Source organism: Heloderma suspectum, chromosome 4 (assembly GCF_057233095.1).
Source record: "Heloderma suspectum isolate Gila_16-S chromosome 4, 16-S_ref, whole genome shotgun sequence".
In the NCBI taxonomy this organism is placed as follows: domain Eukaryota; kingdom Metazoa; phylum Chordata; class Lepidosauria; order Squamata; family Helodermatidae; genus Heloderma; species Heloderma suspectum.
In genome coordinates, this window is record NC_139461.1 from 107,112,804 (window position 1) to 107,132,938 (window position 20,135).

The 20,135-nt window shown below is 41.1% G+C and overlaps 1 protein-coding gene across 38 annotated transcripts in view; it reads right to left on the bottom strand.

The window, feature by feature from the left end:
* ATXN1 (ataxin 1) overlaps nucleotides 1-20,135 on the bottom strand; it is a 314,572-nt gene that overhangs the window by 146,270 nt on the left and 148,167 nt on the right. For 3 of the 38 annotated variants that reach the window (XM_084850221.1, XM_084850239.1, XM_084850235.1), the window contains one exon: nucleotides 750-836. The exons of the other annotated variants lie outside the window; for them this stretch is intronic. The gene's annotated coding sequence lies outside the window, so the exon portion shown is untranslated. The remainder of the gene's footprint in view (nucleotides 1-749; nucleotides 837-20,135) is intronic. 38 annotated transcript variants of the gene reach the window in all.

A 20,135-nucleotide genomic window follows, 5' to 3' on the forward strand; every position in this document is an offset into this window, starting at 1 on the left:
CAGTTATAAAACCTTTAACCACTGCCACCAAAATAAAGCCCCTATACTAATGGTGAACAACTTCCAGGATTCGGAGGGCTGCACCGCCCACTCCAAAGTCCACTGGGAGCTGCTCCCCAGCTCCCAATGCTTCACCAATATGCCATTGAAATTTAGTGGCATGGCAGTGGGGTGAAAAAAGTTTCTTTTTAAAAGCAGAATCAAAATTCAATGGCATGGCAATGACTTGAAAAAGAGGTTATTTTGCTTTTGCTCCTTTTTGCTGCTGCCACACTGCCAAATTTCAGTAGAAAACTCGAAATGTGTGCTTTTAAAGGGAGGCACTTTTTCCCCCCATCACCAAATTGCATTGATGTGGCGGTGGGGGAAGTAGGGGAAGGGGAAGTAGGAACCACAGAAAATGCCAGGGTGGCCACATGCAGCCTGTGTGTTGCCCACCCATGCTTTATACCTAAAAGAAACTCAATAGCCTGGTTGCTATGGTGTAGGCACGGGATTGACACCACCACTAGAGACATCCTTTCAAAATGAACAATTTTTTTTAAAAAAAAAATATTAAGGGAGGGAAGCTATTTACAAAAGGTAATCATAGTTTGAGATTTCTTAAAGGTACTTAAATTAAATGTATTTGGCTACCATTCCTAAAAGGTAAGAGAGTCTTCCCCAGCTAACTAACTTTTCCTTCAGACCAGATTTCCCTAAACTCCACCCCAACCAATTCTTCACAAACAGGAAAAGATAATGCACACCAGTCTTCTAAGGCTTAAAAGCTCTTCCTGATTCTTCTGGCTTCTAGGATGAGTTGGATGTTTCAGGGGCTACTTGCTGAAGTTCCTCTGCTCAGACATAAAATAGAAACTTAAAATGTATTATGTACAACTTGACTTGCTCATAAAATTATCATGTTTCGTATACTAAATTTAAAAGTTTATTCAGATAATTACAAATTTACTGAGTTTACTTTTAAATGTTTTAATTTTAATGATAATGTTATAAGCAAAACAAATTATATTTAATGCATTTTGTGTTCCAAGTTGCAAAGTGACTTTAGATCTGTAAAGAACAGTTAAAAATATATACAATATATTGCATATATTTCAGTTCCCCACCCACCCATCTATGGGTTAAAGATTTCTGGAAATTGTACATTTCTAATCATGACTGGATTAGATTAATCATTAAAAGCAGTGAACATGTATTCACAACCACCTTTGCAGAAATTATAGCAGAAGAGACACTCAATTTTTTGCCTTTTCCACTAGGTAATACTACACTATTTGCCGTGAATTTACTTTTTTACCTAGTGCACCACCTAAAATGTATCTCTGGGTTTACTAATATAAAGACTGTCATGTTCATCTTTCCATCTGCTCTCTGCCCACCTAGGAACTGTGTGTTTCACCCAAGGCATCTGAGTTCCACCCAGACTTTATGTTTTCAGCTAGTGCTTCTTTGCTAGGTGTAATCTGATTCCTGCAACATCTACCAGTAACTAATATATTCATTCTACGATCTTCATCTTGAGATATGCGTTACAGCAACGCATATGATTAAAACCCAATGGGTTGTTGGAGATGACTGGGAGAGAGTGGGTGCACTGCCTGCAACAACAAACCATGGGTTATCTGCTGGGTTATTTAACCCCCAAGCAGCCCAGCAGTCTGGGTTCAGATGTCTCACTCAGCAGGAGCTAACTGTGGGTTGCTGAGCTGATCATGGGCTGCTGAGTAAAAGCAGAAGAGGGAGGGTGCACTCCCGCTTGTGTATGACAATCCATCAGTTTTTAAACCAATTGGTTGTCATTTTGTACAAATTGCAGTTTAAACTATAGACCTCATGGCCACATATTTGGATGTTTCTGTTTCTTTTACCATCACCTACCTTTTGTACCACCTAGCCTGATGAAGAGTTCTGGAGAATTGGAAAGCTTGGACACTCTATTGTGGCATTTTGGTTGGTGCTAATATAGGTATTCCCCAACTGTGGATTCTGTTCCCCCACTCCTCCCCATCCTCCCCCCACCCCACACACACACTTACAGACCAATGCAGTTATCTTTGTTTCTTATCTCTCTAGAATAGTTATACTGAGATGCACTGGAGAGCATTTCCATTACCAAAACCCAGGTCAAATGCAGTGATGTATTTTATTTGATGTTTAATCTTTTAAACCAGAGTTATAAACCACAGAGTTATAAACACATAGTTATAAACCATTATACTACATGCACTCTTGTAAAGGACTGTGTCTTCCAAAATGAATGCCTCAGGGCATCACTACTGGTACACTATCAGTGATACACTTTTTACAGTGCATTAGATTGAGCTCAATGATTCACTCCTTTACAAGCGAATATAGAAAAGCCAGTATCAGTGTTATTCCTGTTCTACTAGTAAAATACCTATTTATGTTGATATATGTGTAGTCTACCTTAATATGAATTAGTTACCTCTTGACATTATTTAACTGTCCTACTGTGCTAACAGAAAGGTTTTTAAAGCATGTAAGGATCACATTCTGTTGGTGAGTGTGTGCAGGGCAATTTTCCAGCTTCTCAAAGCTCAAAATTAGATTAAGATATGTACACAAGTTATAAAACTTGTACCTTCACCCTACCTTTACTTGAAAGGAAATCGCAGTAATTTTCCATGGAATTTATTTCCAAGTAAGCATGTTTAGTATCGCAACCTAGAAGGGCTGACTCCACCCCACCTTCCACAGTTCTATCTTTCCATGTTTATGGATGGAAAAGTTCATGTTGATGAGATTGCGATATTCTTAATATGAAACTAGAAATGGTAAGATTTCTGAATTATTTCAAAATAAAGGATGTGATTTTGTATGTGTGACATTACAGGATGTTGAAGTAAAACAAACAAGCTAAAATACCAGATCTCCCCAATATTCCAAGTGCTATCTTACTCATGAGAGAAAGTGCTGCATCTTTTGAATGATTACTGAATTGCCCGAAATTCACTCTTCTATTAACTGTTATTGCTATATGGACACTTTTGCTTTTATGAAGAATGTTTTGTTCCTAGCCACGATGTTCAGTCATCTGATCTCGCTCAAGGTCAATGTCTGCAGTAACTTGAGAAGGATTACAGCATTCCCCTCTATCTGTAGGACAATTACATCACTGATCGATAATAGCGGTCTGTGCTTACTATTAGCATATTCATATTAACAACAGAGTACATCAAATCCCTGTTATTTCATCTACTAAAAGCAACAAATGTGGTTCATAAATGAAGCCATCTCTTTTCTTCCCCCCCCTAAGATTTATTTTACCACAAGATAAAATTTATTTTATAATCCATGAATAAATATGTGTAAATGCAAAGTAGAGTACAGTTCACTCAGAATAAATTGCCTATGGACTTGCTTAATGATCCCAGGGATGATTAGGGTTATTTAGGCCTATTAACAGGACTCAACAACCTTGCATCAGATTTATTTAGATGGTTGGGAGAAGCTCACAGTCTTGGACCTGTAACCTCTTTCTCAGTAGGTCAAGCCAGTTTTAGATCTTGTTGTGAATTTTGGAGTGGGTATCAAATTCCAACCACATGAAAGCTGCTCACTTTCCCCGCTATACCACTGCTAGGTCTACATGCTGGGCTGGTATGCAAACAAACCTGCCCTGACAATAATAAATACCCAATGTTCAGCAGGATTTACTAGTGTGTGTTTTTTAGTAATCCCAGACTCAACTTAGGCAGTTATCTTCAAACCATTTACTGGGTAATTTAAACCAAGAAGCATGAGGGCTGTGGTCTTAGGAATTAAGTTCTATTATGACCAAAAAATGGGGTAAATGTTTGAAATCAGTTTAGCTTTACCCAGCTAAGGACAAGAAGGTCTGGCCTGGGACTCTTTAAATATTTTCCTACGATGCCAGATGGTATCTTACCTCCAACTCCATACACACACAGACACTCACTCACTCTCTCTCTCCCCACAAAGAAACCAGCAGCTTCTCACACAGAAATAGATTCTCCCCAATTATCTGTCACCCCTTAGTTGTCTCTCTCACACTTCTCCCTTCACCCTCCCAGGGCAGTACAAAGGTGCAGAAATTGTGCATACTAATCTTTCCTGGACTGCTACATATCTGCAAGTGGATAATTGCTTATTTCAGTGCTCCCCTGTAGTAAAAATATCTGCCTCACATGAAATGCTAGTAAGTCAGGGAGAAAGTCAAGCAGCTTTTCATACGTGGAAAACTTTTTTTTTTGGAGAGAGAGGAGCCTGAAACATATAATCTGATATGTAATCTCAAGTGGTAAAGTCCAGGAAGGACTGTAGTGCATGCTATTCCTGCACATTAAATCTGTCATGCTGGTTATGCATTCTGATGATCTATTCTACTCCCTCACTCACACCTTCTCCAGGATTGTTCTAGCCAAACACCAAGTCCAGCTAGAAGTCCAGCTCATGAGTCATGTTGTAGTTTTGTACTTTTTACTTAATAAAAAGAAAATTGGAAGGGAGTAGGGAAATAACACACATGCCTTGGCACCAATTCCTCTTTGCAAAGATTTCACCCCAAACCCTAAGCCACTTCTTAAATTGGGGGAATTTTAAGAGGAGCTGCAAGGCTCTTTGACACAACTTTTCAAAGACAAACTCTCAACTCTAAAAGTGTAAGACAGAAACAATTTCCAAGACAGCTGTACTGAAATGAAAGCAAATTGAGTTGGGACTCCTGAAATTCAGATTAATCTCAACACTAGAAAAATTAATATGAGAAGTACCCTTCAGGACTTTATTTTTGCCCACAATGCTTCTCTCTTTTCAATTAGTCAAAGTCGAAACTAATCAAAGTGGAAAGCAAATTCCTTATAATTATAGCACATTATAATGCGATTTTCCCACAAATAACCTGTCTCTGTAACATGCCATATACTTCATAAAAGCAGCTAAATAAGTGAAGTGCTATCAACACTTCATGACTACTAGCTCTTTATCACTGTCTCAGAACCCAGCAGTAGTCTGTGGAGGAGGAAACTTGTCAGTGTAGAAAATTTTAATTCTGATGCAAAGTAATTTATTGTACCTGCCTCTGAAAAGCAAATTGACACCATCCTCTACAAGTCGTGCTTTGCAAGGTCTAGCTGTGTTCTCTCCCATTGCTGTTTTTCCCCCTCCCCTATTTCATAGAAAGCAACAGAACTGGATGGGAAGAACCAAAGCAAAATCTGTAACTAAGTTAGAAACAAACTGCTAACAGGGAGCTCCCCAACTTTTTGGACCCATGGTCACATTTGGGAATTTGAGAAACTGCTGTGGGAACCACCACAAAATGCCTAATGGGGGGCATATAGATGTCACCTTCAAATGGATACATATTTGGATATTTGGTCTGCTTTTGTCGAAGTGTATCTAGAAAGTTGTATGCATTTCATGTCTTCCTTGCTATGGATATATACAAATCCATGTGCATATATTTAAAAAACGGGTGTGGGGGTGGACAAAACAAGTTTTGTTGGTGCCTATGGGCGCCACACTGGAGGCCCCTGACATATGGCATAGGCTCAGAAGAGCAGTTACTCTTTTCACTATTCCATGCCAAAAACACTGTTCCCAGACATGGTAAGTGATGCTTCTGTCCTCCACTTCTTTAGAAGAGACTTTATTTGCCTGCCTATCTCCTAGATCATCATTTTTCACTTTTTAAATAAGCCTTTCAGAGAACTGCACACCACTTTAAAAAACACCCTCCCCAGTGTCAGGAGGTTGCCCCTGCCGCCTTCTGAAATCCTCAGATAGCCAGAATCAACACGCAGACAATAGGGCTCCTGCCTGCACCTCTGAAGAGCGTGGGTTCCTCTCCCGCAGTTTCTATCTCTTCCTCAGAATCAGAACTGCTTTGGGGCTCTCTGGGCTCTGATCCAACCCTGACACCCAGTGGCTTACAGTTGAAATGTAAATGTCTTAAATTGAAAGTATTGCGTCTGAGGTAACGATAAGAGGTATGAAAGTTCTGCTGGTGGTGTTTGATCTATAATGTTTATTTCACACATGCAAGTCATCACTCAATGCTGAAGTCAATGAGTGATAAATATGAATGTGTAAACTCACCCAAAGGAACCATGTGAACCTGACTGCTATCCAAACACTTCAAGTGCTTGGCAGACTGGACAAAGGCAGCAAGGTGATAGAGATATACAATCCTCAAAACACTGTGTAGCACAAAAGCTCTTGTTAGAATCCCAAGAATCACAGTTTTACTTTTTACCAAAGAGAAAAGAGTTCATTAAAGCATCCATTTAGGAATATAAGTAAAGTTAATGCAACATGCCTAAACGCTGTAGTATGGCATCACCATTTTCATCAGAATGATATACAAACTGCATCAATTATGTACAACTGAAACATGAAAGCCAGCTGTAACTCTATCCCATGACATACCCATGATGTGGTCCCAAGGTCTGAGTAAGGTGACTATCATTCATGCTTAGCTATTGCTTTCTCACAAAATTGTCCATGTATCTACTCTATCTTTCAAACTCCTCCCATTTTTTGCTGATTTACAACCATTTAAGTAAAGAAGAATCAGACCCAGAATATTTCAACAGTCATTAAAGGTGAATTTATCTTCAGTTTCAAGCTTGAATAAGGAGCACCCCATCTGAGCTATAAAGCACGTTCAAAGTTAGTCAAGGCATTTTTATGTACATGTAATTATGAGTTATTTGAAAGCACTCTTATTTGCACGCCTTTATTCTGATTCCTAAAGCTCAAATTAATGAGAAACTGGATCCATTCAGAAAGCATTTTATCTTAGGCTTTGAACAAAAAGGTGATTTTCATGTTGCTAATGAAGTATTCAGGCCAAGAATTAGCTTTTACATTTTTGAGGGTGCCAAGTGTTTCAGAAACAAGTGAGATAAATTAAATATCTGTGAGGAGCAGAGCTGGTGTTGCAAAGAAAAAAATGGCTTTAAAATGAATACATATTATAGATTTCATACTTTTATATAACCAAATAAGTAATTACCTGTTCTGGGTATTTTGTGGGCTGGCCAAGTTTGAATAAAAATGCCAATAAAATGCATATCAAGGAATACATATCAAGGACAGAAGAGCTGTTGGACGTGTCTATACAACTGCCTTATAAGCCAATCCTGAACAATATTCGCTAACCGTAGGCTCTTGAAAATGCATCGGGGTGAGCAAACATGCTGGTGCCCGCCCGCCCGCTCTCACTGCAATAAACAACCCATGGATGCTCTGTCTCTGTGTTTTTATGATATCTGAACCCAGAAATCTGGGTTGTTGGGGGGTCAAACAACCCCAAGTTTGAAGCCAGAGGTCTGGGTTTGGATGTCATGATAAACAACACAGGGTCAGAGCATCCTTGGGTTGTTGAACTCTCCCTGGCAGCGGGAAGGCAGATGGGAAGGAACACACTCACTCGCTTCCACTGCATTTTCAACAACCCACGGTTTGTTAACTGTAGGTTGTTGAAACATGTGAACTGGGACTTACTTTTAAGGAAGAGGACTTGGGATCACAGTTTTACACCTTGGTACCAGAAGGATGCATAAATACAGGGCCATTACCACCAACTGCTCTGTAGGGAGGATCCAAGAAGAGACAGGCAGACAGATGAAGCCCATCAGAGACTGCTTCAGCTGGACTGTCCCTCCCTTCCCACACAGGGATTTCTACCATCAACTACCCTGTGGGACAGATCCTTATTAGTTATTTTTTAATAATGTTTATAGTGGTTTTTGTTAATGTATTGTCTTTCTTGGAAAGCAACCTTGGAAAGACTTATATCCTGACACATAAATAACTGCAATAAATAATAATAAACAAACATACAGGACCAACTAGCTGGTCTGAGTCAGTCCTTTCTTCAAAACGAATGTGTTTAAAAAATTTAAGTTTAGGAATTCTTTAGATTTAAAGAATTAGGCAATTCATAGTTAACAGCCACAAGTGTTCAAATAGATTACTATGGCTTGACTATGTTATGAAAGCCACCCATATATCAGCAAGAATTCAAAGACCTTTTTTTCTGCAAAGACAAGGGAGGTTTGTTGGAACTACTTTTTAGGGTATAATTTCAAGCAGGGTTCTTATGCCTTACTGCTGGAACTGCTTTCAGACCCAGTTTTGAGCCCTGGAACATGTCAAATAATGAGGAGAGTGTTTTTTGAGTATATTCAGACTTACCATTCTCTCAACCATGAGAAATGAGTGCTGCACAAATAACGTCAAGGAAAGAAGGTGCTACCTTTCTCACCATGGCATTGCTCTGTATGTGGATAAGCCAAGTGAAGATTTTTTGAAATGGCTAAAGCTCTCTCCTGTGCATAGTGATAAAATTCATCATCTTCTCCAACATCCTTCTGGACTAGCAATCCTGGAATGTAATCTTGAGCTTACACACTTGCACATAATGCAGTCATGCACCTAAGCCCCCCCCCCCCGCGCCACACACACACACGCACACACACAACTTGATCTGTTTTAAGCAAACATCTAGCTTTATTGAGCTCATCTGCACACCTTTTTGGCTGAAGTCCTTACAGTATCACAACTAGGATTTCAGAGCTCACTCTTCAAAACCTGCAGATCACGAATTAAGGAAAAATAATCCTCCACTAACAATTTATACTGCAATACCAAAAGCAGAAGATACAGAAGACAATTTTTTTTGCATCCCTTAGCATTTTCCATTCCTTAGCAAAATTCTCACCAGCCTGATATTATACAATATTTTCCCCCATGTTCTCTTTTAAGATGTTAAAAGAATTACATGTGTAATATGTAAACGGAAAAAGCATACTCCTTTGAATTAAGAATGGCATATATAATTGCAACTGCAGCTAGTAACATTCAAGCTTTAAGCCATTTTTTTAACGAAAAGACACCCTAGATCCTTACTACATCCTGTTAACCAAACAGCGAAATTACAAGTAAATTTACAAGTACACCAAAGTTAAGTTCTTGCCTGAAGAAGCCCTAAGAAAAGGCTTAAGTAAAAGGCTTTTGTTTAAAAATAAATACATTCGAAAACAAGCAATAACCATTGTTTCTATACATTTCAGGTTGTAGATGGTGTGGGAATGTCCAAAATTAGTTTTAAAAAACCCACATTTTAATGGAACCAACCAATTGACTTTTGTTGCGCTTATTCGAGAATCTGCATTGATAGCAAGACTAATATGTAATTTTGTGGTTGTTTGTATCTTAAGCTAGACAGAGGGATCCCTTTCACTGAAGGGCCAGTTCACACACCTTATATAACCATAAATTCTCTATGTGTGATGGATGATGCATGGGGCTCTATGTGTACTTCCCACCATTCCCACATGGTAATACATGATGCTGATGGTACACACATATGGTGTATTTGTTCAGTTCCTTTCCCCCTGATTTTTGTACAAGGGTCACATAAATCAGGCATATGCACACAGACAGACAGACAGACAGACATATATATATATATATATATATATATATGCACTGCTTGTGTCATGTGTAATGGTGCATACATGATGAGACAAATGCTATAAATATGCCTTATTTCCCAGAGTGGCTTGCAGATCATTAAAAACAAGACAGTCCCAGCCTTCAGACATGACGCAAAAGGGATTTGCGGGGGATGGGAGGGGAAAAAACAAGGAAACACAGGCACCAGTTCTTAATGTTATAACGTTTTTATAACAACCAGCTGTAATGGCGGCCAGTGTGGTGTAGCGGTTAGTGTTTGACTGGGACTCCGGAGATCCAGGTTCTAGTCCCCACTCGGGCAATGAAGCTCACTGGTGATTTTGGACCAGTTGATCCTCAACCTAGCCTATTTCACAGGGTTTTTGTGAGGATAAAATGGAGAGAAGAAGGACCATGTGAGCCATCTTGGGGTCCTTGCAAGAGGAAAAAAGGCAGGATATAAATGTAGTAATAAATAATAAAATGTATGCTGAATGATTACATGGGCAAGCAATTTATCTGTGACTGCCATCATCTCTGTTGATGCCCTAAGACTGGGTAGCAAAGGTGTGGGGCTAATGCTTTTACAAAAGCTTATATTACTCAGTCTTAGGGATGTCAGAGAATTCCGCCACGGATCTCGGTGAGGCTGAATGCCAGTGCATTCGGCCCCCCGAAATCTGTGGTGGAACAGCCTGCCCCCCCCCCACGGATCCCACCCAGGACAAGATTTCCCTGGGGCGGATCTTTCGGGCGGCGGCGGCGGCTCCGGCCGGTCTTCCAACCAGCTGCCGCCGCCGCCATTTCCAGGCTTGTGAAGAAAGAAAAAAAAAGACATGATAGGCTACGTAAAGATTTACGTAGCCTATCATGGCTAGGTTTAAAAAAAAAGAAAAAAAAAGACGTGATAGGCTACGTAAATCTTTATGTAGCCTATCATGGTTGGGGGTGGGTTTAAAAAAAAAACACCGCGTACGCAAATGGCGGCGGCTATGGCCGCTGCCATTTGCGTTCCTTCTTTTTACCGTCTTAATCTACGTAAATATTTACATAGACTATGATGGCAAAAATCAAGGGGAACGCAAATAGAGTAGCGGGCGCTATTTGCGTCCCCTTTTGATTCGCCATTTTAGCCTACATAGGCTAAAACAGTGAATGAAAAAGGGATGCAAATAGCGCCCGCTACGCTATTTGCATTCCCCTTGATTTTTGCCGTCATAGTCTACGTAAATATTTACGAAGATTAAGACGGCCAAAAAGACGGAACGAAAATGGCGGCGGCCACAGCCGCCGCCATTTGTGTACGCGGTTGGGTTTTTTTTTACCCAGAGCCCTCCATGGCCGGAAATCTGGCTGCAGACGGCTCTGGTCTGGCCGGGCCGGGCCTGGCCGGCTGCTCTGCAGAGCTGCCGTGGAGCACAGCCGGCCGTTCGAGGATTCCGGGGGGAGGAACAGAGTGCCTCCCCCCCCGGCCAGGATTCCGGGGGGAGGGATGGAATGCCCCCCTCACCATCAACATAATCCGTGAAAGGTAAGTCACTTTCGTACATCCCTACTCAGTCTTAGAACCAAGAACTGAACTGCAGTGTCCTCCTATCCATCTGTGTAGAACAACAGCACAAAGGTAACATGCCTGTTTGCTTTGTAATTTCACTTGCTATAAATCTCACTCACTCATACACACACCCCAAGCCTATTACATTTACTAATTAAACAAATTATTAAAACAAATGGTATCAGCTTTTGAGTCTAAAAATAAATCTCACTTACAAAATGATTCCAGAGCTATTAGCTATGTAGCCAGATTTTTAATAGCTATGTAATAGACTAATTTGGTCAACCTGCCACGCTCATTAACATACATCACTATTCCACTGATGGAGCAGATTACATAAATTCTACTTTGAAAGTCGCTGGCTTTTTCCATCAGAGCTGAAAACATTTTTAAGAAGTGTCATGACAGGTTTGCATTTTAGCTTATAAGCTAGCCCAGTTCGATTTATAACCAAACAGAAAAGTTTATCAAAATTCACACTAGAGCCATTAAGGCAGAGGAGGCTGAAAGTGGCATTGCCTAGGTTAAAAAAAATAAAATCACAAATGCACAGGAAATCAAAGGAGAAATATGACATAGGATAACTCAGTGGTACATGGGGGACATCTATGCTATTGCATCATGCTAAGGTAACCTGTTGGAAAGCAATGGTAAGGATATTTGCACACAGCAGAAGACATTGGATGGTGAGAAATACAAGGGAAGGGTACGTTTCTGAGATGCAGAACACAGGTTCATGTGTGTGTCTTGTGGAGAAAATGGAGGGTTCAAAATGACTGATGTGATATGGGATGGACTTTGGGGACCCAGTAGACAAGTTACGATAGAAGGGAGGAACTGGAGAAACCCAAGGAAAACTGACATAAGCCTGACACAGCCTTTCATGCTAATAGTATGTACTAGATAAAACAAGAATACATAGGATGAAATGAGATGACTTTCAGAGGTAAGTAAAATGTGTGCTTAAACAACCTCTTTCATATACATTGGCAGCTTATAAATTAGCCTTGCAAATGTGTCTTCCGCTGCTCCATTCATGCATCGGTGTGCATCTTGCAAGGGAAGTAGTATAATTACCAATATAAGAATGTTTTGTTTATTATTAATTTATTTATTTATTGCACTTATATTCCACCTTTTTTCCTCTTGCAAGGAACCCAAGGAGGCTTACGTTATCCTCCTCCTCTCTATTTCATCCTCACAACAACAACCCTGTGAGGTAGGCTAGGCTGAGTGTCTATGACGGGCCCAAAGTCACCCAGTGAGCTTCCATGGCCAAGTGGGGACTAGAACCTGGATTTCCTGGCTCCCAGTCCAACACTCTCACCACTATACCATGCTGGCTCTCTGTTTAGAAACCTATGCTGTCTATTCTTAAACTTTTATTGGCTGTGTTTGCACTGAACAATGCAAACCCAGGAAGGGTTTGTTTAGTGTGTTCTTCAAACTGGGAATCCTAGATTGGCACTCCCAAACAAGCCAGGATTTGTAAACCAAGAACAAACCTTGATTTGCAATCCTAGCTTGTAAAGGGAGAGACAAGGCAGAATCCCCAGTTCAGATGACACACTAAACAAACCCTTCCTGGGTTGTTTAGCAGTCATGATCGTGGGGAGAAGGAAAGTGGGCGTGAATGGGCTGTGTGCACCAGCACACAGTTTGTTCACAATAAGCCAGGATTCTCCAGAATCCTGGCCTATTGTTCTTGCGAATGCAGCCTCTCTCTCTGCAAAACAGCATTTGGAATTATTTAGCAATTTACACCATAGACCTATGGATCAGCTTAAGTTGCAATTGTACAGTAGCGGCACAATCCTATGACTGGGCAGCAAGGCAAAGTTAGCTTGCTCAATGCAGTTACCTAGGAAACTGCTATCTCCGTCCATCATCATCATCATCATCATTTTGCTATAGACTCCAAAGACTTATGCCACCCATTGTCCTAGTTTGCATATAACACTAAACCAGTGTTACAAAGATGAGCCTATGAGAGCCTCAGGCTTCTGCATTCCCCTTCCCAAGTGGCTGTGAAGAGTTCAAAAGTGTTTACTTCCATTTTTGACTAACCAAAGCTTAGCCATCAGAACCTGGAAAAACTGTAGCTGGCCTTAACTATGGTCTACTTTTAAAAAGCCAACTATCAAACATGGTTTATGAAACTGGCTTATTTTAGTAAACCATAGTTAAAATTGAGCAAAGTTTAGGGTTCAGACTTAATCTAAATTGTGGTTAGTAAAAAGTGGAAGAAGAAACTTCTGAACTCCAAAATTGTGCTGAAGGAGGAGAAGGGAGGAAGGATGGTGCAAGCCTTCAGCATGCACAAGCTCATTCTCATAACACTATACCATGGTTTAGCATTACGAGCAAACAGTCATTGTGTCTTCTATGCAACATGAGACCCATTAGATCCTCAGTCTTTTCCATCTCTGCAAAACAGCTCAGTTGTATTTGCCTGAAACAGTTGTACCCTACTTGGTCTGTGGGATAGCACCAGAGTGAGAATGCTGAAGGTAGCTGCTGTGTGCTTGCACTAGGAAATATATGCAGTATCTATACCATAAATGTATATCTGTTGTAAACTTGTTAAACTATAATGGCTTCCCCAAAAGAATCTTGACAAGAGTGCAAAGATTTCTGTTGGAGATCCCAAGCGCCCCTTCACAGAGCTAAGATTCCTATTGTTCCCTTTGGCAAGGGAATGAATATTAAACAAGCTTGCTTGCAGTAAAGTTATGCCCCTTAGGCTCTGGCTTCGTCTGGATGTAAAGTTAAACCATGGTTTGTTTAGCTTAACTCTGGCTTGTTTGTACATACAGACTCACTAACTATGGTTTGTTTAGGGCCAACAAACCACAGTTTGAAAGGATGGTTTGAAGTTAGCTTGTGAATCTCAGCTTGTGCTAACTGTGATTTATCATTATGTCTAAACTCAATATCCTGGCTAAATTTGTTGAATTGTTCCATCCCCACTGCCTATCTGGCTACAGAGCTGCAAGAAAGGAGAAGCTAAGAAACTCTTGCTGGGACTTTCACACATCTCTCCACCCCTCCTCACCCTTCTTGGCAACAGGGTCCTCATTGACAAGCTGTCCCTCTCTAGCCTAGCTGTTTAGCTTCACAGCAGCCTTGTGAGGAAAATGTTTTTTTAAAGGACCACAGGCAGTCTTACCCATATCTAATAATGGTTATATGTTAAAAGCACACCTTTGCTCTGAACTCTGAGCAAGCTTTACCAACAGTTCAACAGATGTAATTGCACTGTTTGATCTAAAAGCCTCCCCTAATCAACACTAGTGCCACCCACTCACTTCCTGCTAAACTCTGGGTCTTCGACAATCCACCATGGCTTTTTATATTCTAAGGAACTGAGTTATTGTTAATATCTGTTTTTCTGCTGGTTTACAAGTAAAGTTCTAGCACTTGGAAAAAAACCACTTGTGTCTTTATTGAAAGGGTGGGCAAGGTAGACTTTTGTTTGGAAGCATTGGGAGGAAAGGGTTAACAATGAGTGGTAACAAGCCTTTGTGGGGAGTGTCTAGAAATGGAGGAAAGAAGGGATGCTTTACAATTGCTTCTTGGTAGGAGAACTTTCAAAGTTGTCAGAGGAATATACAGTTTCTGTTTCACACCCCATTTCTGCAGCCAATCAATGGGAATGGAACTGTTGATGTGAGGGCTTTGGTCTAGCAGCCAGGCATTCACAGAGTAGATGGGGAAACGATACAATAAATATTAGGCAAAACAAACTGCTATTGTTTTGATGTCTGTGTGAGCTGGATCCTGGCATGTGGAATAAACCATGGTTAAAACAAAATGATAGCTTAGTGTGCAATCCAATTGATTGTGCCCTCAGTGACTGGAAGCCCCCAAAATTGGATGCAACAAATCATCTGATGCAGGCCAGGAGGAGTGGCGAAGGCAATCTTTGCCTCCTGTCCTCCCACCCTGCAGATTTCACTAGACAGGGTTTATAGCCTGTTTAGTGAGGGCACTTCGGAGGGGAAGGGAAGGAGGCGGAAGAGGCTCAGGATAACTCCTATCCTGGCCTCTCCGGGCTCCTCCCCTCCCCACTCACCAGAACATCCCCTTTCCTCCTCCTCCGAGGTCCCTTTTCCAACATTGGAGGGCAGCTGGCACTGTCTCCAACCTCGGAAGGGGGAATCTGAACAACCCTATGGTTCCTGGGACAGTCACTCAGGGACCATAGGATTGCTCTCTTAGTGTTACATCTAATTGTGACCACTGTCTTTAAGCAGCATATAGAATTGTGTTGTTTTACACAATTTAATATTCAAGCTTTACCAACTCTTCTTCAACCAGTTTTGTTTGTTGTAAATCAGCAAAGAATTCAAGGAATTCAAGGACCTATTCACCCAACACAAGCATTTGTTAGTTCCTAATGAAAGCAAAGGAAAACCCCAACTGCATCTACAGTAAAGAGATTTTTGAATAAATTGTTCTAAACACTTTAAATAAGCCACTTGAAGAATTCTGCTTCATATAAACAAGTGATATAGGACAAAAAAAATTCTAGATAAACTTTATTGCCAGCTGAAGTCAGCTCCCATAATTTTAAAACAGAAATATACAGTTTATACTATTTCTGGATTGCCCAGGAAAGATAATCCTTTCCAGACACACACAAAAATCTGACTTAGTTGTCATTAGTGGATTGCATCTGCAGATAATACAGTAAAGTATATTGGTCTTATTAATCTCACTGGAATGTTTCAAGAAATGCATAACAAAGTCCTATTCCAATAATATTTTTCTTTCTGGGAAGGAAAATAATTCAGGGAAAGATTCTCTAATGTGAACGGTTAGTAAAAGAGAAGGGCCTAATTACTGATGGGAAATACTAAGATGCAAAACCTAAACTGGCAAAACAGAATAAAGGCTAAGTGCCTGAGGAATGGTTCAGAAAGGTCCTGGCTTGAATCTCATCTCTTCCACAGACTTACAAAGTGACCTTCGGTAAGAAACTCTCTGTAAGCGTCAGCCCCTCATCTGCAATATGGGGATAATAATATCTATCTTAAAGGGCTGTTATAGGATTACAGCAGAGTAATTCATGCAAAGCACTTTGAACACTCAAAAGTGCAATAGAAATGCTAAGTATTCTTATGTAATCAATGGGACAACACTATTTATCTGAATATTCAGAAAATATCAGGAAATATTCAGAACTGCATATAAGAGGTGTCTAGAAAGTCCTCAGCCTAAGCAGAATGAAGTTGGGTTTGGACTAGGGATGTCAGAGAATTCCGCCACAGATCTCGATGAGACCGAATGCCAGTGCATTCGGCCGCCCGAAATCTGTGGTGGAACGGCCTGCCCCCCCCACGGATCCCCCCCGGGACGAGACTTACCTGGGGCAGATGTTCCGGGCGGCGGCAGCTCAGGTGGCGGCAGCTTCGATGGCTGGTCTTCCGACCGGCTGCCACCACCGCCATTTGCAGTCTGGTCGTTTGGTGTGTGTGTTTTTTTTTACAGAGACATGATAGGCTACGAAAAGACTTACGTAGCCTATCATATCCCGGTTTAAAAAAAAAAAAACATGCACGCAAATGGCGGTGGCTACGACCGCTGCCATTTGCATTCCTTATTTTTCGCCGTGTTAGTCTACATAAATATTTACGTAGACTATTACGGCGAAAATAAAGGGGAACTCAAATTTTCGCCGTAATAGTCTACGTAAATATTTACATAGACTAAGATGGCGAAAAATAAGGAACGCAAATGGTGGCAGCCGTAGCCACCGCCATTTGTGTACGCCATTGTTTGTTTGTTTTTTTACCCAGCGCCACCGCGGCCAGAAATCTGGCTGCGGACGGCCCTGGGCTGGCCGGCTGCTCCGCGGAGCTGCCGTGGAGCAGAGCCGGCCGTCGAGGATTCCGGGGGGGAGGACCAGATCACCTCCCCCCCATCGAGGATTCCAGGGGGAAGGATGGAACGCCTCCCCCCCGCCACCATGAACAGAATCCGCGAAAAGGTAAGTCACTTTCGTACATCCCTAGTTTGGACAAACGCTGACCTTTTGTGCAGCTACCTCTTCTATGAATGATAGTACTACAACATGCGCCAGAATTCTGGTATTTACTCTGTCTCTCACCTACAAGTGAGGGGGACCAGAGGAGTGGCTATCTGGGAAATTCCAGAGGGCCAAACTGCAACCAAAGGAGGGCTGGATTTGGTCCTCCTTGGGTTGCAACCTCTGCTATACATATTTACTCAGAAGTAAGTTCTTCTACGAACATAAGAAGAGCCATGCTGGATCAGAGCAAGGAAGTTGGTCAGTGGAGTATGGAGTTACTCCCAGGTGAGTATACATAGCAGCTTTCCCCAACCTGGTGTTCTCAGATGTTTTGGACTTTCAACAAAATCCAAAACATCTGGAAGGCACCAGGTTGGGGACAGCTGGTAGCCATCACCACATTTTCAAGAAACAAGTTCCATAGTTTAACTGTGTGTTGTGTTTGTCCTGAATCTCCCACTACTCAGCTTCACTGGATCACTCCAGGTTCTAGTATTGTAAAAATATAACTACTGTTATGCAACATACAGTAAAACTCACTTTTTACTTAATTTCCACCTGCCTCGAGCTCACCTTTTATCTATATTTTCCTTAATATAAAAATTAATATTTGCTATGTTGGCTATAAGAAAATTGCAAAATCTATATTGGAATGATCAATTGTATTGATTAAGGGCATCTGGTCTGACAATGAGTTCTGAAGAACTCGAAAGCTTGAATATAGAAGTAAATTTTCCACAATCCATTAGCACTCATATGTAGTTTGGACATATCGCGTATATATAAAATCCTGTTTTTACTGTATATATAAAATAAATATTTGAACACAGAACTTTGTGTTACATTTTAAAGAAATGTACTATAGTTTATTTATATGGATGGATGGATGGATAGATAGATAGATAGATAGATATTGTAATTAGGCCTAAGAACTGATTAGAGGATTTTGTTTTAAGTATTAACATCTGCTTTTAATAGTTAACAAAACATTAAATATTATTTTCATGCTGGTAAAGAGGAAACTTTAATTTGCCATTGAAAGGCTAATAAATTAGCAATTTCCGTTTTCACCATAAGTGAATTTCAGTTAGGGCAATCTCTCATTAGCCAATTCTCCCATTTAGATTTAACGTGCCCCATTTGTCAAAATTTGCAAATAAACTTGATCTTCCTTATAATGGTAAACCTAAAATAACTTTAAAAGGCACAGTTCTCTGGCAGCACAATCCTCTGTATGTCTACTCAGAAGTAAGACCCATTGTGTCCAATGAGATTTAAATGAGAGTTACTCCCAGGTATTGTGTATAGGACTGCAGCCTGAATAGTTTTCTAGACACCGATTGGATTCTTAAGAATTATCTTAACCAAAATATGTATTTGTATTTCAAACCAGCAGAAACAAGCCTGGAATATGTTATACTGAGCTGTGCACAAGAGAGCCTGCCTGCACTCTTATACTTCTATTATTAAGCAAGTTACGCAAATTCCCAATACCATTACAAAATTTATAAGGTACACAACTTCTTCACACACACATACTAATCACCACATCATGTACTCTATTTTTAATAGTAAAACATTGTAGAAAGGAATTTTATTTTTATACTCGCATGCCACCCACTCCTAATTAGCATCAATCTGTCTTCTGTGAACAGTACACGTTGCAAATATGCATGGCCTTGTCTATACTAGGGTATTTTGGCAAAATGTTCCACCGTGTTGCTAAAAATTGAAACTGTTTTATCCACTGCTGTACATGCTAAATTAGGACATGCATGAATCCTCATTCATTTATGGCTTTTTGGAGGAGTAATGAGAAGGCTCTACCTCTCTGAAACTGTTTATACTAATTGACATAACCCTGTTGTCACATTTTTGGGTCAGCCTCCATTCCCCCCATCTCGGGCATAGTTGTCTCTCAGCACTTGCTAGCCATATTTAAGAAAAAAATCAAAGAACAAAAAAACCCAAATGTTGTCATTTATAGGCAATTGGCCAGAGCCAGGAGGCAGCAGCTATGAGCACTGAAAGGACACCCTTTAGGGCCTTCATATGAGGATGAAGTGGGGAGGGGTAAGCCAACAGGGAAATTACCGCATTTGTTAACATTCCTGAGGGTTTGGTTTGGTTTGTTTACAAAGAAATATATTATGATTTGTGCCATGAAGCCAAAGAGAATAAAAGAGCTTGGTCAAGTGCTTGTCAGGGCCTGGCTTCAGCACTGCAGTGGGCTTTGTAGGTTGTAGCCAGGATTTGATTAGAATTAGCTGGAAGTACTTGGATCTATTCAGCCTCTGGAATGTCAGAAACTGTGTGAGCTTATCTCTGTCAGTGTTCCCAGAGCAGAACCAGGGGGAGTCACCCAACTGCCCGTCCATCCGCTGGTCTGGCCCTGGCAGGCAGGGAAGCTGGAAGCCGACAGAGCTGGGTGGGGTTCACAGAAGAGTCACGCATGTTAAAGTGCCACTGCTGGACAGCTGAGCAGTGACGTACTGTTTAGACAGGGGCCTTGCTGAAAGGCCAAAGACCCTTGCCTGTCAGGGGATCCGGAGGGAGTGTTTTACAGTCATGCCTTCCCCTTTTAGGCTGATGCAAAGTCAATGAGCCTTTGCTAGGAAAATGTCATCTTCACTGCCCAAAGCCTTTACTGTTCGGATCCATCATCGTCTGGGCTTTTGGAGGCACTCTGCACTTGGACTCTCCCTTAACTGGAACTTTGGATTGCTAAAGACTTGCCATGGAAAGTACTGTGAGGCGTTTCACAGACTTGAACTCTCATTTGCTGCGGATTGTGTGTCTTTGTTGTCAGCTCAGTGTACCAGCAGGCTGGGTTTGATCTACGACTTTTTGGACCTAGACTCATGCAGCTTGGAGTTACTAATGCGAAAGCAGTGGTATGGAACTCCCTGACAGTGACTTTTCCCAACACAAGCTCCCAAGCATTGGGATTCCTGCACTGAGCAGGGGGTTGGACTCAATGGCTTTGTAGGCCCCTTCCAACCCTACTATTCTATTCTATAAGCAGAACCTCCCTGTGTCAGTGTGGTACAGCAGCAGATACAAGTTTTGGACTGGGATTGTGGAGACCCAGATTCA